The sequence below is a fragment of the Sminthopsis crassicaudata genome, chromosome 3 (genome assembly GCF_048593235.1).
Source record: "Sminthopsis crassicaudata isolate SCR6 chromosome 3, ASM4859323v1, whole genome shotgun sequence".
NCBI classification, from domain to species: Eukaryota; Metazoa; Chordata; class Mammalia; order Dasyuromorphia; family Dasyuridae; genus Sminthopsis; species Sminthopsis crassicaudata.
Genome location: NC_133619.1, coordinates 256,820,524 through 256,845,500, shown reverse-complemented (window position 1 = coordinate 256,845,500; position 24,977 = coordinate 256,820,524). Strand labels below are relative to the sequence as shown.

Genomic DNA, 24,977 nt, shown 5'->3' with positions numbered 1-24,977 from the left:
CCTTTCCGCTCTTTAGTATTTCTTTGGGATATAAGCCCAATAGCAGCAATGCTGGGTCAAAGGGTATGCACAGTTTGATAACTTTTTGGGCATAGTTCCAAATTGCTCTCCAGAATGGCTGGATTCTTTCACAACTCCACCAACAATGTATCAGTGTCCCAGTTTTCCCACATCCCCTCCAACATTCATCTTTATTTATTCCTGTCATCTTAGCCAATCTGACAGGTGTGTAATGATATCTCAGAGTTGTCTTAATTTGCATTTCTCTGATCAGTAGTGATTTGGAACACTCTTTCATATGAGTGGAAATAGTTTCAATTTCATCATCTGAGAATTGTCTGTTCATATCCTTTGACCATTTATCAATTGGAGAATGGTTTGATTTCTTATAAATTAGGGTCAGTTCTCTATATATTTTGGAAATGAGACCTTTGTCAGAACCTTTAACTTTAAAAATATTTTCCCAATTTGTTACTTCCCTTCTAATCTTGTTTGCATTAGTACTGTTTGTACAGAAACTTTTTAGTTTGATGTAATCAAAATCTTCTATTTTGTGATCAATAATGATCTCTAGTTCTCTTCTGGTCATAAATTCCTTCCTCCTCCACAGGTCTGAGAGGTAGACTATCCTCTGTTCCTCTAATCTATTTATGATCTCATTCTTTATGCCTAAATCATGGACCCATTTTGATCTTATCTTGGCATATGGTGTTAAGTGTGGATCCATATCTAATTTCTGCCATACTAATTTCCAGTTTTCCCAACAGTTTTTTCCAAATAATGAATTTTTATCCCTAATGTTGGTATCTTTGGGTTTGTCAAAGATTAGATTGCTATAAATGTACCCTTTTTTGTCCTTTGTATCTAATCTGTTCCACTGATCTACTGGTCTATTTCTTAGCCAATACCAAATGGTTTTGGTGACTGCTGCTATATAATATAGCTTTAGATCAGGTACACTTAGACCACCTTCCTCTGACTTTTTTTCATTAGTTCCCTTGCAATTCTCAACCTTTTATTCTTCCATGTGAATTTTGTTGTTATTTTTTCTAGGTCGCCTTTCCAAAATTATTAAGCATTATTCTCCTTCACACACACATATCTAAACTGGTTTACTGACTATCTTGCAGATAAAACAGTTTGTCTTCTATCTCCATAGTGAAAAGCTGTCTCTCATAGTTGAAATATAGTCTCTCTTCACTCCTGCCTTGTAAAATCTCAACTTTCTTTAAAACATCTATATGAAGCTTTTCCAGATCCTTTCCCTAACTCAACTATGAGTGCCTGCCCCTCCACAATTGCCTTTTATTTACTTTGTAATATTTTGTATTTTTGAAGATGTGTTTAGGCTGTTTCCCCCTAAAGAATATAAACTTGAGAGCATGGACTTTTTTTTTTTTTTTTTTTTTTTTTTTGGTCCTAGCACAGGGCCTTGAACATAGTAGGTACTTAATAAAAAGATTAGTTGATCTTACATGGGAAGGACTGGCTTCAAATACCTGCATTGCCACTTAAGAACATGTGGAACTTTACTCTCCAGGTCTCAGTTTCCTTAAGTGTAAAATTAGCTGCTTGGATTAGATGACCTTTAAGGAATTCCTCTCAGCTTTGGATCCTACAATCCAGATACTCTTATAGGGAACTCATTACATATTGAATCAACTCTTTTTTTTGGACACCTCTGATTGTTAGGAAGTTTTTCCTTATATCTAGACATTTCTCTCTAACTTCTACCTGCTAGTTCTAGTTCTGCCCAATTTAGATCAAGCAGAATTATTCTAATATCTTTCACATCACAGCCTTTCACAGAATTGAACATAGATGTCATGTTCCCTTTATTCTCTTCACTAGGCTAAACATTCTCAGTTCATCCAAATAGTCCTTGTTGCCAGACCTTTCCCTCCCTGTATCACTCTCCTCTTGGGAATGCCCTAACAAAGTAGTTAGCAGTATCCTTCTTAATGTGACCCAGAACTGAATCCAGTAGTTTAGATGTAGCCAGATTGAGACAAGGTATGGTGGGATTATTGCTTCTTCATACTTTACCCCTACCAGCAATAGCTGCTGAATAGTTGCCATGAATAGACAGATGGTTTCAGGATCTCTGGAAGTGGCAGCACCCTCTATTCTACCAGTTGTGGTTTTTTGAGCCCAGCCCTCATGGCTATTGTTCAGGGAGGCAACTCCTGTGAAGAGATAGCCATACTCCTTAACTGTTGACCAACGGTCACAAAACAGCCAGCTTGGCTAAAGCACCAGGGAACTCTGTGTGGAGATGCAGTAGGTAGTATGGGCCATGTGATATAAACTTTCATTTTAATCATCATTTCCCCTCAGACCTTGAGGAAGATATAGTCCAGGACCCTGAAGCTAAGAGCCTTGGGAGTAGCATTGTTTGCAGCATAGTACCTTTAGCCACTCTCCTGTGGAGAAATAACCCCTGTGGAAATGCAGCCTGGCAACAGCTCCTACAAGTGCTTTGGTGACAGCTACTGGAGACCCAGAAGGGAAAGGTCTTACCACTAAAGATACTAGTGACATTATCACCAAAGACATATTTGATACTGTCAGATAATTTAATGCCAGAAATTAACATTAAATAAGAAGCATTACCTCCTGTTTTGTTGCTGTACCCTGAGGACCATGAAATTTTTCATATGTGTTATTGTCCCATTAGTATGGGAACTCCTTCAGAACAGGGATTGTTTAGCTTTTCTATGTGTATTCTGTGCTTAGCTTCTAATGGGTACTTGGTGAGTGCTTCATTCTTTCATTCATTATTTTTGGACATTATGCTTTTATTAATTTAGTCAGGTAACCTCAGTCAGAAAGACTTTTGAGTTCAGGTCCTACCTCTGATTCATATTTGTCTGACTTTGGTCACAGATTATTCATATAATCTGTTTTCTCCAGCCAACTCTAATTATATGTGTGTGTGTGTGTGTGTGTGTAGAGAGAGAGAGAGGAATGAACAAATATACATGGGTATAGGGGGTTTCTTTACTGGGAATGTATTTTATCAATGAAATGTACTAATTACCTCCCTCTCCCCAAATTCTATTTGATTTATTTGGCTGCCATATCATTTTGTAGACTCATTGAATTTCACTATGAAAAAGATGAAATTTATACTTGTCCATGGTCACACAGCTAATAAAAATGGATCTAAGACCAGGGAGAGTTCTGGTTCTAAATTCAGTAGTCTTTCCATTAGAGAATAGTGCCATGCTAATAATCTACTTGGGGATTTCAGTGTAGTCTGTGTATATTGTGTAATCATATATTCTGATTGTGTACAAGTTGGCATTCCATTTTTTACCCTTCATATTGAAAAGGTAAGCAAAATATCAGTTATGCATGTGAAGTCATGTAGACCATATTTCCATATTAGCCAGGTAGGAACCACCGCCCCTCAAACAAAACAAAACAAAAACCAAGCCAACAACAATAAACTAACCCAATTAAGAATAAGCAATATAAAGAAAGTAAAGTATGCTTCAGTCCATACTCAGAGTTTTTCAGTTCTCTCTCTGGAGATGGCTATCATATTTTGATAATAAGAACTGAAATAGGGCAAATCTGTTAGTATCTTACATGCAACATTTTTGTTAGTGGGAGTAGAGAAGTGGTATCAAATGTATTACTATTTGATCTTTAAAGATATTATCAAACATTAGGTTTTTGTTATTTTCTCTGATAAAGTTTAGCAAATTCAAATGCCTCCCCTTTCTCCTACTACTAAAAAATAATTGACAAACTTTTATCCAGTATAATCGGCAGTATTAAGAGCTAGAGTGTCCAGAAAGAGAGTAACAGTGCCAATATTCTTTGTTCTTTGCTCTTCTTCTCGGTTATTCAGGATATGTTTAATTCTGTGAGTAATATTTAAGGAATGTCATCCAGAATAGAGCAGCCAGGATATTAAGGGATCTTGAGGATTTCCTATACTAAGCTTAATTGAAGGAACTAGTGATATTTAGTCTAGGGAAGAGAAAATTGAGTAGGGCTGTGATAGCTGTTTTGTGGATTAGACTAAATCTGGTCTAGGTAGATGTAGGAAAAATGTGTGTAGAGGCATATTTAGGCACAGTTTAAGGAAAAACTTTTAAAAAATCAGTTTTGATATTTAAAAGTGAAATAATCTGTGAGTGTGGTGATAAAAGTTGGAAGTTAAGGAGAGGAATTGTGAGAATGATACATCTGATAGGTTACTAATAATACTTTTGTGGCTTTAGGTTACATTTAGTGATATTCCCCACATTTTGCTACTTTTAGATCATGTTTGTTGTGTTTGAAAGTTTCCATTCCATTTATGTTGGGTGAAGGCTACATATTATTTTGGTCCACTTATTCAATTTTGATACTATTTTTAGCAGTTCTATCACTTCCAACCTATCCCCCCTATAAAGTACTCTTATAATAAAAAGTACATTACTAATTTTTAAAGATTCTGTATCCTTGGGGGAAAAATCTTTTAAGATGGCAATTAGAGGTAGTTGGAAGTTGAGAGAGTTGAAGAGGAGCAAAGGAAGTGATCAGAACCAGATTATTCAGTTATGGAAGTTCATTTTATGAGAGCATACTTGCTGGCTAGATGAATTTTTCAAAGCTAAATTATTGTTTCACCTGATAACTGATTTAGAGAGTTGTGTAGCTATTTGATGTTTGAGTCTTCCAGGTGAGCAAGGAAAAGTAAGGAAGAATATTTGATTTTATTTCTCTCTGTGAAAATTAGACAGACAGCCAGAAAGGCAATTTTATAGGCCTATCTTTGAGGAAATCTTGTGAAGTATTTTTATGCTCAGAAAAAATTGTAGAATTTATTTTGGGAAACACAAAATAATTTCCAAAGAATTTAGAGAATTTGACTTCTAGTGTTTCTTTAATATTGTAGAAAATAATTTGGGACATTTTAAAGAGCAATTTTTTTCTTGTTAATATTCAATTCCTTTTGTTCAAAGGAGATGGACACTTGTAAGGAATTTTCAGTGACTTTGGTGTCTGGTATTGTATATTGTGTACCTAATTTGGTCTGCTGATTGACCTTTCTATTTCTTAATCAGTGTCAATTTTTTTTCATTACTGCTCTGTAGTTGAGGTCTGGCACTGTTTAGCCCCCTTCTATCCTACCTTCCCCTTACCCCCTATTAATTCCCTTGAAATTCCTAACCTTTGGTTCCTCCAGATGAATGTTGTCAGTATTATTTTTTTCTAGCTCTACAAAGTAATCTATTGGTAGTTTGATTGCTTTGTTTCTGAATAAATTATGGTCCTGTTATTATTTTTGTTATATTAATTCAGGCTACCCATGAACAATTTATATTTTTCCAATTGCTTAGATCTGCCTTTATTTGTGTAAAAAGCGTTTTGTATTGTATTCATATAGTTCCTGTGTATGTCTTAACAGGTAGATTGCCAATTATTTTATAAATTCTATAGTTACTTTAAATAGAATTTTATATATTCCTGTTGGTTTTAATAGGTAATATACATAAATGCTGATGATTTATATGAGTATATTTTATAACTTGAAACTTATTAGTTGTTATAAGTAGTTTTTTAGTTAATTCTTCAGGGAGCTTTAAGAAAACCCTCATGTCATCGGCAAAAGGGATACATTTGTTTTCTTTTTTTGCTTTTGTTTATTTCCTCAGTTTCAGCATTTCTAGCACTGTATTAAATAGTAATGGTGATGATGGATATCCTTGATTTACCTTGTTATAACTAATTGTCATTTGTTTTATTTCCATTACATATAGTGCTGGTTCTTGATTTCAGATAGATACTACTTATCATGTTAAGGGAAGCTCTGTTTATTACTATGTTTTCTCATTTGTTGCTGTTTTTTCCAGAATAAGAATAGGTGCTGTATCTTGTCAAAAACCTTTTCTGCATTAATTAACAAAGTAAAATGATGATTGTTTTTGTCATATGGCCAATTATTTCCCACTTAAACCAGGATTGCATTCCTGGTATAAATCCTTTCTCATCATAGTATATATTTTTATGTTGTGTAGTTCCCGTATTATGAAAATTTTATTTAAAAATTAGTTTTCTATGTTTTGACTTTCTGGTTTAAGTCTCAATAACATTTTTGGATCATAGAAGGGATTTGGCATGATCCTTTCATTTAGTATTTTTTCCGCAAATAATTTATTTAATGTTGGAACTAATTATTCTTTAAGCATTTTGTAGAATTTTTTTGTAAAGCCATCCAGGCTTTTTTGAGGAGGAAACTCATTTATGGCTTATTCAATTTCATTTTCTGAACTTAGTGGAAATCTTTTATTTCTTGTTTTCTAGATCTAGGACTTTTATATTTTTAAAAAAACATTCATTCATTTTATTTAAGATCTTGGTTTTATTGGGATAGTTTGGCAAAATAGTTTTTAATTTATCTCGTCAGTTGTGAATTCACTTTTTTACTTTTGATGATTTGGTATTTTGAAATTTTTGGTAATTTGATTTTCTTCTTTAAAAAACAAACTAGTGGGGGGCAGTTAGGTGGTACAATGGTTAGAGCACCAGTCCTGAAGTCAGGAGGTTTTGAGTTCAAATCTGGCCTCAGACATTTAACACTTCCTAGATGTGTGGCCTTTGACAAGTCACTTAACTCCAATTGCCTTAGCAAAAAACAAACAAACAAATTAGTGGTTTATCTAGATTAAAAAACTAATTCTTAGTTTTTTTAATGGACTTTTTGGCTTTCAATTTTGTTATTCTTTGACATTTAGGTTTATTATTATTATTATTTATTATTATTATTTTTAGCATTCTTTTGGATTACTAGTTTTTAAAAAATTATATGCCTAATTCATTGATCTGTTCTTTTTCTCTTTTATTGATAAAGGTGTTTAGAGATCTACACTGAATCTAAAGGACTTAATTGGCTGAATCTCCCAAATTTTGGTATGTTGTCTCATTATTCCTTGTCATTATCTTTAATAAAAGTCATCAGTTATTATAATATGTGTCTTATGATTATTTTTTCCTGTCCCTAGAATGAAGCAAATGAGATTCTAGTTAATTTTCATTAGTTTAGGCCTTTAATCGAATGGTTTTTATAGTACTGTTTTATAAAAGACATTTTCAAAATTTCTGCTTTTCTGCATTTGTTTATGAGGTTTTAATGTTTAAAAAGTTAAATTTTTATAAAGTTGTTATGCATAACTTAGAAATATGGATACTCATTTATTTTATTTTAATAGTATATTATTTTTCCTATTTTGTGTAAAGATGGTTTTGAACATTCATTTTTGTAAGATTTTTTTTTCTCCCTCCGTTCCTTAGTTCCTCCTTTCCCAAGACAACAAGAAGTCTGATATAGGTTTTATATGTACAGTTATTTTAAACATATTTCAATATGAGTCGTATTGTGAAAGAAAAATAAGAATAAAAGGGAAAAACCACAAGAAAGAAAAACAAAACAAAACAAAAAAAGTTGAAAATAGCATGCTTTGGTCCACATTCAGTCTTCATAATTCTTTCCCTGGATATTGATTGCATTTTCCTTTACAAGTTTATTGGATTTATCTTTGATCACTGTTATTACTGAGAAGAGCTAACCCTGTCATTGTTGATCGTTACACAATCTTACTGTTACTGTGTACAATGTTTTCCTGGTTTTGTTCACTTCACTCAGCATTAGTTCATAAAAATCTTTCTAAACTTTTCTGAAATCAGTCTGTTCATCGTTTGTTATAGAACAATATTTCTTTACCTTTATATACCACAACTTTCCCAACTATTAGATATCCACTCAGTTTCCAATTTCTTATCATCACAAAAGAATTCCTACAAACATTTTTTGCACATATATATCCTTTTCCCTCTTTTATGATCTCTTTAGGATACAGATCTAATAGTGAGATTGCTAGATCAAAAGATATGCACAGTTTTATATACCTTTGGGCATTGTTCCAAATTGCTCTCCAGTTGGATCAGTTCACAACTCCATCAACAATCCATTAGGATGCTCATTTTAAAAAATACTATTTTAAATTAAAACTTTAAATATTAACCAAACTGTTCCTTCTCTCCCTTTCACTTTCCCTCACCCCCACTGAAAAAAAACAGAAAAGCAAAATCTTTTGTTACAAACAGATATAATCAAATAAAACAAATCTACACATTAAGCATGTTTCCCTTCCTTCCATTCCTGTGTCTGTGTGTCTTTCTCTTTACATACATATATGTATATAGATACAAATGTGATTTAATCTGCTCTTTTATATGTTACTTCTTCCCCCCCCCCCCATATGTTACTTCTTTATCCAAAGTTGAGAAGCATGTACCATCATGAGTCTTTTAGAATTGTTGGTAGAATTTATATTGATCAATGTTTCTAAGCCTTTCAAAGTTGACTGTGTCTTTATAGCATTATTTTGATTGTATAAATTGTTCTCCTCATTCTGCTCACTTCACTTTTTATCAGTTTATACAAATCTTCCTAGATTTCTCTGAAATCATACCCTTTATTGTTTTTAATAACACAATAGTATTTCATTGCATTAATGTACTATAACTTGTTTAGTCTTTCCCTAGTTGATAGACATCCTCCTCAACTTTCAATTCTTTGCCACACAAAAGAGGTATTATGAATATTTTTTTGCATGTGAGTCCTTGCCTTTTTTCTTTAATATCTTTGGGATATAGACTTAGTACTAGTACCACTGAGGAAAAAGATATATGCAGTTTAATTACTTTTGTGACATAATTCCAATTTGCTTTCTGGAATTGCTGGATGAACTCATAGTTCTACTAACATCTGTTTTCTCACTGCCCCTCCAGCATTTGTTATTTTCCTTTTTCTTTTTTTTTCCTTTTTTTTAGTTAACATAGCAAATCTGATGGGTATAAAATAGAACCTATTTATTTTAATTTTCATTTTTCTAATTTTTAGTTTTTTAGATCATTTTTATATGGCTTTTGATAATTTGGCTTTCTTACTCTAAAAACTGCCCATTCTTGTCTTTTGACCATTACTCAATTGGACAATAATTCTTATTATAAATTTGACTCAGTTCCCTTTATATCTTAGAAATAAGACCTTTATCAGAAAAACACACAAAGCTTTTTTTTTTTTCTTAGTTATCTGCTTTTCTAATAATTTTACTTTTCTGTATGAATATACAGTTAGGATCATTATTTATTTCCTTCCATCCTCTCCTTTTATATTCTTCTATTTCCTGGCCCCTTTTTATAAAGAAAAGGAAGGTTTGAGCATGGAGTATGCCCCATACGTGTGTTCTGTGTTTGATACAATCTGATTCTGTTTCTCTTCCTCCCTTTTTTTCTTTCACTTAGAGTCAATCACAAGCTCTCTCTTTTTTTCTTTTTCTTTTAAATCTTTCTTTGCCATTGACCCTCTGTTTATTTTGCTTATGATTAATATTTCTAGTATTCTGTCTTTCTTCTATCTTCATTCCTTCCCTCCTGTGACTCTATTGAGTGAAATATATTTTTGTATCTTTGTGTGTGTGTGTATGTATTCTCTCCTAATTCATTTGAGAGTGAGTCAAGTGAGACTGCTTCCTGTATCCATTCTTTCTTGTTTTTTACTTATATACTCTAATATGTGAGATAATTTTCTTCTTCCTTCATCAACCTTTATTTTCCCTAGCATACTCTACTTTTCTCTTTCAATTTTTATTGAAAAAAAGCCTTCCCAGATACTCTCCATCATTAGTCTGTCTCCATCACTCTGGATGATTATAGAATTTTGAGTGATTACATGTAGCATTATCATTACTCACTCATGTTAACCTTTTTTGCCCTTCTCTATTTTCTGTATTTATATTTCATAATTTCTACTTAGCGTAGGCCTTTTCATTAGGAATTCTTGGTTTTATTAAAGATCCATCCTTCTTTTATTCTTCCCTCCAAGAATTTTTAGTAAATAATTTGTGGTTATAAACATTTTGCCTTCTGGAATTTGGTATCTCTGCTCTTTTTTAGTGATAGTTGTCAAATCTTTTGTGATCTTGAGTGTGACTGTTTGGTACAGTCAGTTGTACTATTATATAATATATATGTTCCAGAATCACCAAGTTATGCAAAATCAGTACATAAAACCATTTTATGACAAAAATAGGGCTAGGGACACAATACTAAAAAACATTGTCATTGACATAAAAAAAGATAGGGATCTAATAAAAATGGTAGTACATTTTATGTTATAAAAAACACAGATATAGCAACAATAGTGGTGTTGTCTTCAGCCTCAGGCAAGCTGCTCAGTAGGAGTCCATTTCTACCCCTGTTTCTCATTGACCTTGGGCTGGAATTCTCTTCTTTTAGATGTTATCTGTGGGTGAGAGAAAGGGAGAGAGAGGCAATTAATAAACATTTATATAATAACTATTATGAACTAGAGACTATACTAAATACTTTTTATAAATATCTCATTTCATCCTCACAACAATCCTAAGAGAGATAAGTGCTATTATGATTCTCATTTTACCAATTTGAAGAAATGGAGGCAAACAGAAGTGTCATTCCTAAGATCATATAGATTGCAAGTGTCTGAAGTAGTGTTTGAACTTAGAACTTTCTGAGGTTCTGGTTCTAGGACTCTTTCCATAATGGGGGACAAAATTAGGATGCAAGGGATAGGGATTGGGATCAAGGTGTAAGGTAGAAATGAAATATTTGGTTATGAATCAGCTCTCTTGCACATAATTCCTAATACAATAGAAGATGAACAATAAATATGGCACTTTACCTTGAAAAAAGAACTGGGGTTTGTTTCTGGAAGTGGTTGCAGCTTGTTAGTTATTGTGAAATAGTATAATTTTCTGTTTATTGTTTCTCTCAGATAAATCTGTATATAAGTAAATACAAAATATCCATTAAGCTCAAATGATTCCCTAATATATCAACCTATTGGAACAGATTTGCCTTTTTCAAACAAGATAGGAGAACTGATTGTACTTTAATTCTTTTTGCATATACTGTGTACAGTTTTTTTTTTTCTTTGATTTGGAAACTCTGGATTTGTGTTATAATATTTTTGGTAGGTTTTCTTTTGGGGTATATTTCAAGTTGTGACTGACAGATTTTTCTCTTTTCTCTTTGTCCTTTCAGTCTAAGAGATCTGGATAATTTTATCATTTCTTTAGATATGATGCCTATGTTCTTTTTGGTTAGGTCTTCCAATGATTCTTGAAAGATATTTTCTTGATATATCTTCTAGGTGAATTGTTTTTGTTATGAGATAATTTATATTTTCTATTATTATTTTCAATCTTTTGAGTTTATTTTTATATTTCTTATTTTTTTGTGGGATTATTATCTTCTTTTTGGTCCATTTTGATTTTCAGGGAATGTGTTTCTTAGATTCCTAGGGTTTTTTTTTTTTTTTTCTTGTTATAGGCTATTAGTCTTATTTCCAATTCCTTTTTCTATAACTCACATTTCTATTCCAATATTTTTCCACTAGTGCTCTAGTTCATTATTAAATAATATCAAATATTATTAAATAAATTAGATGTTATTAATTAAATAATAAATAAATTCACTTATTAAAAACTTTTTAAAAAGAACCTTTTGCTTCTAGTTCAAGTTGTGTTGGCTGTGTTTTTCTTTGAGGCTTTGCTTCTGGATGTTTTGGAGTCATTCTCATTTACATGTTATCTTAAGCATCACTGTCATCATAAAAAACTTTTTATGGTAAAATTCTTTTTGTTTTTGCCTTGTTTCAGTCTACTTCCTAACTTCAGATTTTATCTTAGGCTATCAAACCCAGATAATTGCAAAACTTTTCTGGTTCAGAATGACAGAATTTCAGATTTTTTTTTTTTGGGGGGGGGTGGAGGGATGGGACTTCTGCCCTAGTTATCCTGTTAGAGATTTCGGACTGGACTAGAGGCTGGAACTGAAACTCCCTCTGTTCCTGTATTCCTGAAGCTGCTTCTGTCTATTTGATTCTTCTTTAGTATGCTGCCTAGAGTGTCTTCTCCTTATTCACCACACTTGGGTGCAGGTCTCTTTCTTAATCTGCCCTGTTTCTGACATAGCATTCACTAGTTAGTGACAGAGCTGCCACTTTGCACAGAACTGCCACCTTTTCCTACATTTTTGCACAAAGTTGGGCTCCTTTATAGTATGCATCAGGGATCTTTTCTTGCCTTGGTATATACAGCTGCAGTATTCTTTGATTTCCTGTGTTTGAATGATCATCACAGTTGTGATTGGATATACTTTGTCTCTAGTGTAACAAATCTCTATGAGCTGACCTAGGATGGAAAAATGATTCATTATATTTCCTGAAGTTAGTCTAGTATGTTTTCTTTCTTTCTTTTTTTTTTTAGCCTCTAATATTATTTTTTCCAATTATGTATAAAGATAGTTTTCATATTCACTTTTATAATAAAATTTTTAGTTCCAGATTTTTTTGATCCTCTTTCCTTTTCCCTCCTCCCCAAGTCAACAATCTGATATAAATTATACATATTTAGTCCTAATAAACATATTTCCACATTAGTCATATTACAAAAGAAGAATCAGAACAAAAGGGAAAAGTCATGAGAAAAAAACCCAAAAAAGTGAAAGTAGTATGCTTCTATATGCATTCAGGCAGATGGTTAGCATTTTTCATCATGAGTTAGATCATTGTATTGCTGAGATGAGCTAAGTGTCATATTTGATCACTGCACAATGCTGCTATTACTGTATACAATGTAATTTTGGTTCTGTTCACTTTATTCAGCGACAGTTTATGTAAATTTTTCCAGGTTTTTCTCAAATCAGCCTGCTCATCATTTCTTAAAGCACAATAGTATTCCATTATATTCATATACCACAACTTGTTCAGCTTTTCCCCAATTGATGACAAAAAGAGTTTCTATAAATATTTTTTGTTATGTTTGTTCTTTTCCATTTTTATTCATTTCTATGGTTACAGACTCAGTATTGGTATTTCTGGATCAAAGGGCATGCACAGTTTTATGTACCTTTGGGCATAGTTCTAAATTGCTCTTTGGGCTGGTGATACATTTTCTTCCTTCCTTCCTTCCTTCCTTCCTTCCTTTCCTTCCTTCCTTCCTTCCTTCCTTCCTTCCTTCCTTCCTTCCTTCCTTCCTTCCTTCCTTCCTTCCTTCCTTCCTTCCTTCCTTCCTTCCTTCCTTCCTTCCTTTCCTTCCTTCCTTCCTTCCTTCCTTCCTTCCTTCCTTCCTTCCTTCCTTCCTTCCTTCCTTCCCTTCCTTTCCTTCCTTCCTTCCTTCCTTCCTTCCTTCCTTCCTTCCTTCCTTCCTTCCTTCCTTCCTTCCTTCCTTCCTTCCTTCCTTCCTTCCTTCCTTCCTTCCTTCCTTCCTTCCTTCCTTCCTTCCTTCCTTCCTTCCTTCCTTCCTTCCTTCCTTCCTTCCTTCCTTCCTTCCTTCCTTCCTTCCTTCCTTCCTTCCTTCCTTCCTTCCTTCCTTCCTTCCTTCCTTCCTTCCTTCCTTCCTTCCTTCCTTCCTTCCTTTCTTTTTCTCTTCCTCCTCCTCCTCTTCCTCCTCTTCTTCCTCTTCCTCCTCCTCCTCCTCTTTTTTTTTTCTTTTTTTTTGGCTGAGGCATTTGGAATTAAGAGATTTACCCAGAGTCACACAGCTACAGTATTAAGTGTCTGAGACCATATTTGAACTCAAGTCCTTCTGACTTCAGAAAGTGTCTGAGACCATATTTGAACTCAAGTCCTTCTGACTTCAGAACTGGTGCTTTATTCACTGTGCCACCTAGCTGCCTCTGGTGGTACATTATCTAGTGAAATTTTCTTCAGATGCTTAGCTTCTTATTTTTGGTTATATACTCATCTGGGTTTGAAAATGGCATAGGTGGATCATTCAGTGTTAGTTTTACTGTCTGTATTTGTTACCCATTTAACTTTTTCTTTAAGTATTTAGATACTCTGTCATTTGATATTAATTCATTTTCTCTTGTACCTTTCAACAAAATGTAGTTTCCTTGTTTGTTTTTGTTATTGCCTTTAAAAAAAAAAAGATTCAAGAATCAAGATTCATACTTCTGCATTTTTTACTTTAGCTAATACTTTACCCCCTTTATTTTTATTTTGTAGATATCCTTCTGTTTCAAATGTGCTTCTTGTAACAATGTATTGTTGGATTTTACTTCATAATTGATTTTGATGTCATTTCTGTTTTATGAATGAGTTCATCCCTTTCACATTTATGATCATTAATTGTGTATTTCCTTCATTTTTATTCTCTTATATATTTATTTCTTTGTTTACTGACAGGTCTTTATAAAAAAGAAAAAGGTGAGGAGAAAGATCAGCATCCATGACCTATTTGATACAATTTACTTCTATTCTTCCTGTGTCTTTTCTCTTTCCCTCACCTGGAGTCCAATCATAGATTTTTTTTTTTTACCCCTTATTTCTTATTAATTTAAATCCCTCTTCATGATCTCCTTTTTGTGATTAGAGTTTATTTTGCTTAATTTCTTCCTTAATCTACCCTCCTTTTCCCCTCTTACCATTTCCCCTTCTATTTTAGTTTTAAATGAAATGTATTTCTACAATACATTCTACTTTTCTTTGGTTCAATTGAGGGTCAAGTATGACTCCTGCTCATCCATTCCTACTTGTTTGTATGGTCTTTTACTTGTATAGTCTTATTTTATGACATAATTTCCTCCTCCTTTCCTTGTACTTCTCTCTCTAGATATTCTTTTCCCTGTACCTTTTCATTTAAAAAAAAATCATCAGAACAATAAAACTCCCAGGCCTTCTATCTTATTATACTTTCTTTATAACTCCTTTTGATGATAGAATTGTTCAAGGACAAATATATCATCTCTTCATATTAGGATGTAAACAGTTTATCTTTGTTTAGTCCATTATGATTGCTCACTACTATTTACTTGTTTTGATGCCTGAGTTTGTATTTCAGACTTTCTCCTCAGCTCTAATATCTTTCCTTTTCTCCCAGTCTTCCCCTATCCCAACCCCCATAGAATTATACTGAATTGACCTGGATAAGTGATTTTTGGTTGTAAGATTATATATTTTGCCTTCTGCAGTATTTTATTCCAAGATTTTTGCTTTTAGGGTGATGTCTGCTAAATCTTGATCCTAATTATGGCTTCTTGATACAAGAATTCTTTTTTTTTTTTTTTTTTTTTTGTCAGTTTGCAGTTTTTTTCCTTTTTTTAATCTGAAATTTCTAGGTTTTGGTTATAGTGTTTAGAGTTTTCATCTTTTAGGAGATGACTGGTAGATTCTCCCCTCCCCCCAATTTTTACTTTTAACTTTAATTCTAAGAAACTCTTGGCAGTTTTATTTTTATTATTTTTAAAAATATAAAGTCCAGTGCTTTTTTTTTTTTTTTTTTTTTTTGTGGTCATGGCTTTCTAGTAGTTTATTGATTCTTAGATTATCTTTTCTTCATCTGTTTCCCAGATAAGTTGTTTCTGTTTTATGATATCTTACATTGCCTTCTTTTTCTTTTCACTCTTTTGACTTTGTTTTTAATATATCTAGTTTTTCCTTGGAGGGATTTACTTTTATTTGGTCCACTCTAATTTTCAAAGTTTTTTTTTCTTGATTATATCTTTTGCCAAGCTGTTAATTTTCTTTCCAAAAATTTATTTTATAACTCTCATTTTCCTACTTGTTCCCTACTTGTTCTTTCCTCTAGTTCTTTAATTTCTTTTCCATTTTTCCCCTTAGTATTTATTATGAAAATTTTCACTTGGGAAATCTCTCCTCCAACATTCTCATTTAATTTATAAAATACTTTTTAAACTCTTAAATTTTTTTTTTTCTTCATTTTCTTCAAGAAATCTTGCTGACTTTGTGCGCAAGTTGTGTTTTTCTTTGAAGTTTTTCTTGTAGCTATTTTGGAAAGTTATTCTCTTTTTTCTGGGTTTATGTATTAGTTGTCCCTATAAATATGATACCTCTTTTTTGTGGAATTCTCTTTTTGTTTGCTCCTTTTAGCTTTACTTCTTTGTTTTGGAATATGTTTTAGACCTAGGCTTTGCACATTTCTGAAGGGCATTCCTTATACTGTGCTTGTTCTTATTTTGTATTTCCTTGGCTTTTTTTGCTGCTTTCTTTTGGTATTGAGTAATCTTATTCAAGGATCTTAAGGACAGTACATTCTGGTTGATTACAAGCTTTTAATGAGTCCAGGTTATATGATTCAAGGGGAAGTCTGAGCACTGATTTCCTGATCTGAGCACTGCAATTTCCTAACCTGAGTTTTGGTCTGGTAACACAGTTATAGGTTTTTCTTGATTGGAATTTTTCTGTACTGCTGCTGGACTCAGACACTGTCAACCAATTGGAAAGCTCTGCAGGTTCAGACTAACTGAAGTACAGGCTCCTCTTTGTTCTGGGCTCCCTCCTTTGGCTATTTTGCTGCATGTTTAGAGTGGGATAGGGTCTGGATCTGACTTTTGTTCTGTTCCCAGGATTAGAGTCATATAGGTGCTGATTACATTTGTATTTGCTTCTTGCTTAATATGGAGACTCAGACTAATGACCACTTTTGCTTTGGACTGGCACTCATGAGCTCAAGTCCTCTCTTAAGGCTGCACTGGTTCTGTGACCCAGAGTTTGAGCAATAGACCTGCCAGTTGGCATTAGTTTTTACTCCTTGTACAAGGTCAGGACATTATGTGCTTGATCTACCGCTTGTCCAAGTGCACAGCTGCTGGTCCTTATCCATTTTCTGCATGGAAATGCTTCAAACCCATGGTATGCTCTTGGCTAGAACTCACTCTCAGAAGTTTTCTCAATTTCCCCATGGTTATTTGAGCTGGAAAAATAACTGATTTCTCTCCCCTCCTCCCCTTAGGATTTTCCTATCAGGACTTGGATTTATTTTCTAAATCTTTGTGCTGTAGTTGTAGGGGGAAACTGGGTTATAGTGCTTCCTTCTACTCTGTAGTAGTGGTTGCATCTTGTACTATTGACTTTGTAAGGATATAAATATGGTTCTCAAACTATATGTACATCATTTGTTGAAGATACATTCCTAATAAGTATAGCATTCTTCAAGATTGTTAAAAAGAGAATGCTGATCTTTTAATTTTCTAAAATCTTGATGACAGTTTATTTATAAATTGTGACTGGCTTTAAAATAAAAATACTGTTGGCTTAGTGGGCTACTCCTTTGTGCAGTGTTTTTGTTTTCCTCTCTGGAGATTTTTAAAAATAAGGTTCAGGATCACCATATACTGGAAGACATCCAGTCTACATTTCTGCTGAGTCCATGGTTCTTTTTTTTGACAGAACTGCTTATCTTAACCAAATAATTAATAGTTATGAATAAAATGGAAGGGAAGATATTTCTGAGACTTAATTAATCTAAGAGGCTATGACTTGAACTACTGATGTGCCTTCCTGGTTATCTAGGACACAAAAAGATCATTCATGAGGCTTAGGTCACTCTCACACTTCATAGACATCTCAATATCATGGGAATCAATTTACCTTTGTGACCAAGTACAGCCTCCAAGAAGATGCTTTTCCATATTGAGACATGGGGAGCTGCATTTACTTGAATTATTGCCCTATCCTTGCTGAGAATTCTTTCTATAGCATTGTTTAGTAAATTTCTTGTTAAATTTTAGGCTGTTAGTTATCTATCTCTATTTGTTCTAATCTAAATCTCCAGTTATTGGACTAACTTAAGTCAGACTTGACCCAGAACAAATAGTATCACAGAATTACAGGATTTTAGAGTTGAAAGAGAACATTTAATCTAATCCATTTCTTCAGTCCAAAGAAAAATTTTAAATCAGAGAAAATATTCACTTGGCAAATGTTTTGAGTAATACTGTATGCAAAGCCCTCTATTATGGTGGCTGTGAAGGATAAAATGAAATATATCAGCCTTTTCCCTTAAAGAGAAAATATACAAAGGAACCAAACTTTAAAAGTTAAGTAATAGTAGATGCTATAAGACAGTATCTACAAGGCAGATTATTTGCCAAAAGAATATAGACGGTATACTATGAGTTAGGGGAGGAAATTACTATGGGTTGGATTAGTTGGGCATTCATGATGCTCATGATTACATGCATTCAAAATAGAATTCAAGCCACTCTTGAAGGATGATTAGGAGGTGGATAGGTGATGGTAATGACTGGGGTAGGGATTAGGTAAGAAAAACATTATTAAAGGTACAAAGGCTGGAATGACCATACTCTTCTCTCTCTTAGAGTAGGAAATCTGAATTCTGATGTCTGTTGATATATTAGTATTTTTCAAATAAGATATTTGAAAAATACAAAAAGGTTAGATTAGAGGTTAGGAAGAAAAAAGTGATTGTGCCTCCATTTTTTAGGCCTATTCCCATATAAAACTGAAAACTTACTTGAAAATATTTTTGTATACTTTTTCCTAATGATCTTAGATATTGATTATTTACAAAATAGCTATAAATATCATTCTGGGGAAATTAATATTAATCACAATTCTAATGGCACCCACTGAAATGTCAGTGTCTTCCCTTCATGGTCATTTTTATGGGCTAGTTAATTGGTCAAGTTTGGCTAGGATGGCTCATAGCAAAATACATTCTTGATGTGAGTTGATTATTATTGATTTGTTTACTGTACAGTTGGACTCCTTTTTCCCTGAGGGCAGAGAGTCTGATACTTGTGTAAAGAGAAAATTAAGAACCAAACAAGAAATAGAGGAGATTAAAAAAAAAACAAACCAAACAGAAGATTATTAATTATTTGATGCCCTTTCACTGTGAAGTAGTATTTGAAAATGCAAAAATTAAAAAATTATATAACTCCCTGCTTATTGGATTATGAGGTAGAAACAAAAGTTTAAAGTAATCAATGTGTACCTGAGAAGCAAAATTTCTTTATACAATATTTGAATTGGATGCAGTAATTAATTCCTAGAAGGTGTTTTGATTTCTTAGAAAATCATAGTAATTTTAAAATTGATCACCAGTTTTGTCTATAATTTTTAGGTTTGCTACTCTGGAATGCTAATTTGTTTTTAAAATAAGCAAGAAAATAGCTTTTTAAAAATTACATTTCTTTGTATGTTGTGAAAATTTTTAGAATGAACAGCTTAATGCAATAAATATTGTCACTGCTTCTTAAAGCATGTTACAGAGAGTACAGGAAGAACAGTTAAGAATTCTAAACATAGGACTTCATGTAATTTCTAAGCTGAAATGTAGTAATGTATTAGGTAGTATTGATTTTCTCAAAACAAGAGGTAGGAAAAGGGGAAGGAAAGGAATCACATGTACACAAAGAGGCATTAAGCATAAGGAACCAGAATAACTCAGGTCTCAGATTTTACTTTTATCCCATAATTAATTTACTTACAAAATTTATTCACTTCATTTTGACATTTAGCAGGTAAGCTATTTATGATAACATACTTGTCTAAGTGGCACAGTAGATAGAATGCTGGGGTTGCAGTCAAGAAGAGCTGAGCTCATATCTGGTTACAGAAACTTACTAGCTTTATGACCATAGTAAAATTTTTAACTATGTACTTGCTTCAGTATCTTCAACTGTAAAATGAGGATAAAAATAGCACTGTCTTCTAGCATTGTTAGGACCAACTGAGATAGTATTTATAAAGTGCTTAATAGAGTGCCTGGAACATGGTAGATACAATATAATTGCTAGCTCTTATTATTTTTATTACTTACTCATCTAGCATTATTAAAGGACTGTTTTGTATGAATCATTACTAGGTAGTGGGATTGTTAGAGAAATAAAAAAAAATCCAAAATGTTAATGCATAATGCTCCCTATAGAAATTATCTTTAATGCTTTTAGATTCTTTACCTTTTATAAGTCCAAATTTTGAGCTATTTCTAACTATCTCTTAGGGAATAATAAAAGAAAAGAAAAATAAACCAGGGGAGGTCAGGAAATGTGTAGGGTGTTTTTTTCTGTGTAGTTTTTGTTTTCTCCCAGAAAACTAGCACTATATTTCAAGAAAACAATGTGTGCTCTTACTTGGAGTCATTTATAATATCTTTCATTATTTTAAAAAGTCTATGTATGACCTGGGCAATAGGGCAGACCTGTAAATAAAAACTCCATGCCTTCCAGAAACTATTATCCTAGAGTAAAGCTAAAGATAGAAAAGAGAGGAAACAAGTTTCATATTCTGGCTTTAGCACTGGCATCCTCCATTCCTAACATTTTGCCTCAGTATTCCCAACTTAACATCAGGATCAAATAACACATTCCTCTCAGGTTTGTTGTGAAGATGAAATGAGATAATATTTGCAAAGTACTTAGCATAGAATAAGCACTTGATAACTGTTTCCTTTCTTCTTTCTTCAGTACTTAACTCTTACCAGACTCTTCATCTCTTGCCCTGAGACCCTGTGCTTCTCATTGGTTGGATTTCAGCTTACCTGGATACCCATAGATCTTCCATGTTAAATTCTGGCCATCTTTATTCCTTGCCTCTTTGTGTACATGTGATCCCTTTCCTTCCCCTTTTCCTACCTCTTGTTCTGAAAAAATCAATACTACCTAACACATTACTACATTTACCATCCCTGTGATTTCCTAGGCAGAGTACTTTCCTAACCAGTGACTCTTATTAAAATGTAGACAATGTTAAAGTGGCCACCCATTAGGGAATGGTTAAACAAATTGTGATTCATCTATGGTACTGTCATTCATTAATTTACAAAAGGATATTTATTTAGCTACTGCATAGAAATCTCTTACAAAGATATTAGCACTTAGGTTGGTAGATGAGGTGCTGCCATTTCCCTCTGCTCCCAGAATTTCCATATAGAAATGGTTTGCTGTCATAGGGCAAGGTGTTACAAAGACTTCCCAAACCTAGATATCAGTCATTTCAAGGTAGGCAAGTGGGCAGGCCTTTTTTTATATCCTTTAACCAGGAAGCCTGACATGGTTGAGCATTAGCCAAATCTACTTAGAAGGAGTGAGAGGAGGAATGCTTATAGATACTGATCCTGTTATGGTTTTATTGGGAAAGATGTGATATAAAAACAAGATCTAGTAATGAAAATTTGTAAGCTTCTTGTGTTCAGGGACTAGTTTGCTTCCCCCCCCCCCCTCCCCGCCCCAGTATTTGGCATAGTGCCTGACATAATAAGTGCTTAATAATTGCTTTTCAATTAATTTAATTGACTTCATTTATCAAAAAAGAGTGCTGAGTACTCATTGTATTTTGTTTCTTAAAGAAAAAAGAAAAAAAAACAATAAGAATAAACCTTGAAAAATTTATATTGATGGAAGTTGGGAACTTGGATAATAAAACAGAACTATTTTTTTCCCCCACCCCTACTCTCCCATATTTTCTTTGAATACGGGATTATTGGAATGGGAGTTGCTATTATAGTTATTTCAGTTGTATCCAACTCTTGTGATTCCATTTGAAATTTTCTTGGCAAAGATATTGCTGTTTCCTTCTCTAAGTCATTTTAGTTTTTATTTTTTAAAAATTATTTTTAATATACATTGCTTTATGAATCATGTTGGGAGAGACAAATCAGAGCAAAAGGGAAAAACCATGGGAGAAATTAAAAAAAAAAAAACAGAAAAAAGTGAATATAACATGTGGTGATTTACATTCAGTTTCCTTAGTTTTTTTTTTCTGGATGCAGATGACATTTTCTGTCCAAAGTTTATTGAGATTGCTTTGGATCACCGAACCACTGAGAAGAACCAACCATTTCATAGTTGATCATCACACATTCTTGCTGATATTGCATATAATATATTCCTAGTTCTACTTGTTTTGCTCAGCATCAGTTCATTAAAATCATTTTAGGCCTTTCTAAAATCAGCTATATATAATGGAATATAAAAATATTCCATTACCTTCATAAACACAACTTGTTCAGCCATCCTCCAGTTGATGGGCTCTACTCATTTTCCAATTCTTTGCCACCACAAAAAGATCTGCTCCAAACAGTTTTCCACATGTGGGTCTTTTTCACTTCTTTAAGATTTCCTTGGATTACCTGGTAATGGCACTTCTGGATCAAAGGGTGGGCATAGTTCCAAATTTTCTCCAGAATAGTTAGATCATTTTAGAACTCCACCAACAATGCGTTAGTGTCTCAGTTTTCCCACATCCTCTACAACATTTATCATTATCTTTTCTTGTCATCTTGGCCAATCTAAGAGGTGTGTGATGGTATGTCAGAGTTGTCTTAATTTGCATTTCTCTAATCAATAGTGATTTGGAGCATTTTTTCATATAACTATAGATGTATTTAATTTCATCATCTGAAAATTGTCTGCTCCATATCCTTTGACCATTTATCAATTGAGAAATGACTTGTATTCTTATACATTTGACACTATTCTTTATTTTAGAAGTGAGACCTTTATCAGAGATACTGGTTGTAAAGATTTTTTCCCAGCTTTGTACTTCCCTTTTAAAATCTTGTTTTTGTTTGTGCAAGAACTTTTAAATGTAATCAAAGCTGTCCAATTTGCCTTTCATAACATTCTCTAGTTCTTCTTTGGTCATAAATTTCTTCCTTCTCCAAAGATCTGATAAGTAAATTATCCCTTGTTCTCCTAATTTGTTTATCTCTAGCTCATTTTAAATGACTTGTCCAGAGTCACATGCTAGTAAATACTTGAGGCCAGTTTTGAATTCAGGTATTTCTGACTACCGGTTTAGTGTTCTATCTAGAGTTGTTTTAATTAGGTTATCTTTACCAGATTTGGCACTTTTGGAGTCAGTTAAGTGGCTTCATTCAATTGAAGATCTTGGTCAAATCACCCTCCATTGAAACTGAGATCTTTTGGGTATGGCCCAGATCCCCTTCAAGGAATGCCAGACTCTGGAAAGAAGCCTTCAAACTTCCAGGTAAGTGATTTTATTTAGCTGGAGATCTCTTGTCTGATGGTCCTCTATTCATTATATCTTATTTTCTGTAATATTAAATTTAAAATTTTAATTCTTATGACAAGACATCATCATTTTATTTCCTTTTATTCAGCTCAGTATGGTCAAACAGTCTAAGAGTACAGGCCTGTCAACAGGAGAGGTGTTTTCCATATTCTAAATGCAGTTGTAAAGTAATTTAAGATTCCCCTCTTTACAAGTGGAATCAAAATTTTGAGTATTATCTGTGACTTGCTAACTTTTGTTTTATAGTTATGATTATCAGGTTTTTGAAAAATGATTATGATTCAGTAGAGTGTGCAAAAGTAATTTTAGCTAACATATGAAAGGCTTCATTTTTACATAGGGAAAAAAATGAATTTCTCTATATAAACCAAACTTAGCAGAGTTGGTAGTGCTTTTATTAAACAAACATTATTCTGTGTGGGACATCATTCTAGACTCTGGAGGAGATAATATTTAGGTAAAGTGGTCCTTGTCTTCATGGAGATTATGGTTGATGGTATATGTTACACACACAAATAAATAGATTTTATGTATATTGCAGTTTTGTGGCAGGGAGGAAACCAGACTGAGATATAATTTCTAAAGAGAACTTATGATATGGAAAATCTGGATATTTGGTCTAAAAATTTATAGTCATAAAAAGTTAGCTCTAAGGTACTAAAAGAGACACTTAAGAGTCACATAGGATAGAGACTGGAAAAATGAAGCCTGAGGATAGCTCTCTATCAGTGATACCATACCATCCCCTAAAGAATAATGATGTGGTGCTAAGAGGTGTGAGAATTAAGGTAGGGATTCAGTGCAGGTCCAATGTGAAAGAATTTGCAAACCCAAAAAATCTTAATGGCAAAAGGGAAGTTTATTGTTCACTAAGAAGAAGCTCTCTGCAATTTGGAACTATGTCCAAAAAGTTATCAAACTGTTGCATACCCTTTGATCCAGCATTGCTACTATTGGGTTTATATCCCAAAGAAATACTAAAGAGGGGAAAGGGACCTGTATGTGCCAAAATGTTTGTGGCAGCTCTATTCATAGTGGCTAGAAACTGGAAGATGAATGGATGTCCATCAATTGGAGAATGGTTGGGTAAATTATGGTACATGAAGGTTATGGAATATTATTGCTCTGTAAGAAATGACCAGCAGGAGGAATACAGAGAGGCTTGGAGAGACTTACATCAATTGATGCTGAGTGAAATGAATAGAACCAGAAGATCTCTGTACACTTCAATGTTGTATGAAGATGTATTCTGATGGAAGTGGATATCTTCAACATACAAAAGATCCAACTCACTTCCAGTTGATCAATGATGGACAGAAACAACTACACCCAGAGAAGGAACACTGGGAAGTGAATGTAAATTGTTAGCACTACTGTCTATCAACCCAGGTTACTTATATCTTAGGAATCTAATACTTAATGTGCAACAAGAAAATGGTATTTACACACATATATTGTATCTAGATTATATTGTAACACATGTAAAATGTATGGGATTGCCTGTCATCAAGGGGAGGGAGTAGAGGGAGGGAGGGGATAATTTGGAAAAATGAATACGAGGGATAATATTGTAAAAAAAAATTACTCATGCATATATACTGTGAAAAAAATTATAAATAAATAAAATTAAAAAAAAAAAAAGAAGAAGCTCTCTTAGGGGGCAATACTCCTCATTAGGAATTTGGCAAAGGTGTGTAACAGACTCCTGGTTATGGGCAAATGTTGGCCTGGGGCTGGGAGGTATCTGGGCTAATCAATAGAGGACCATCAGACAAGAGATCTCCAGCTAAATAAAATCACTTACCTGGAAGTTTGAAGGCTTCTTTCCAGAGTCTGGCATTCCTTGAAGGGGATCTGGGCCATACCCAAAAGATCTCAGTTTCAATGGAGGGTGATTTGACCAAGATCTTCAATTGAATGAAGCCACTTAACTTGGGAAGGGCCTGTCTGGGAAAGGGATGTTTTTCCCAGGGGAGCACCCGAGTCCCTGAATCTCTCTTCCTTTACAGATGTAAGGGGACATAGTTTCAGGGTTCACCCCCATCAGTAATATGATAAATACATTAGAGAGTTGGAAAATAAATGCTACCTGAGTTTAAGCCAGCATATGTTGGTCTATTACTAAAAA

At 33.4% G+C, this 24,977-nt stretch overlaps 1 protein-coding gene across 5 annotated transcripts in view; it reads left to right on the top strand.

Moving 5' to 3' along the window:
- AGPAT3 (1-acylglycerol-3-phosphate O-acyltransferase 3) overlaps positions 1 to 24,977 on the top strand; it is a 128,073-nt gene that overhangs the window by 17,179 nt on the left and 85,917 nt on the right. For 4 of the 5 annotated variants that reach the window (XM_074300521.1, XM_074300527.1, XM_074300524.1 and 1 more), the window contains exon 2: positions 6,851 to 6,909. The exons of the other annotated variant lie outside the window; for it this stretch is intronic. The gene's annotated coding sequence lies outside the window, so the exon portion shown is untranslated. The remainder of the gene's footprint in view (positions 1 to 6,850; positions 6,910 to 24,977) is intronic. 5 annotated transcript variants of the gene reach the window in all.